The sequence below is a fragment of the Octopus bimaculoides genome, chromosome 6, assembly GCF_001194135.2.
Source record: "Octopus bimaculoides isolate UCB-OBI-ISO-001 chromosome 6, ASM119413v2, whole genome shotgun sequence".
NCBI classification, from domain to species: Eukaryota; Metazoa; Mollusca; class Cephalopoda; order Octopoda; family Octopodidae; genus Octopus; species Octopus bimaculoides.
Window position 1 is genome coordinate 49,427,201 of NC_068986.1, and position 644 is coordinate 49,427,844.

Sequence of the window (644 nt, forward strand, 5' to 3'; positions counted from 1 at the left end):
TATATATATTGATATATAACAGCCCATAACATAAATACACACTGCCATAACTTAATAGATTTAATATATATGAATGTACTACGTTCATATGTAGATAGAGGTGGAATACATAAAATATAACATAGTGTTTCTCTATACATATAGCACCATAACTTAACAGATCCCAGCTTTCTCTGGTTATCTCTTCTCTTTGTCAATCTTTATTTCTCTTCCCCCTCTCACTTTTTCTCTATTCCTCTCCTTCCTTTCTTTCTGGATACGTGTGTATGTGTGTCTGAGAAAGAGAGAGAGAAATGAAAGATAGAGTGCGCCTGTGTGTGTGAAAGAGTGTGTGTGTTTGTGTGTGTGTATATGTATATATATACATATATCTCTACATATCTCTATGCACGCGTGTTCGTGGGTGTATGTTTTGTGTATACGTATGCGGGCGTATGCATGTATGTATATGCCTGTGTGCATGTATGTATGCGTGTGTGTAAGTACATAAATGGATTTCTATACATGTGTGTATACATTTGTTCGCTTGCCTGAGTAAGAATGCATATGCGCACGTAATTCTATCTCTAAGCTTATGTGTGTCTGCACATATGTATGTATGTGTGTGTGTCTATATTTATATATATATATATATATATATATAT

The 644-nt window shown here is 34.2% G+C and overlaps 1 protein-coding gene across 1 annotated transcript in view; it reads left to right on the plus strand.

Annotated features, from left to right (window-relative positions):
• LOC128248067 (uncharacterized protein DDB_G0271670-like) overlaps nucleotides 1–644 on the plus strand; it is a 110,828-nt gene that overhangs the window by 2,997 nt on the left and 107,187 nt on the right. The window lies entirely within an intron of this gene.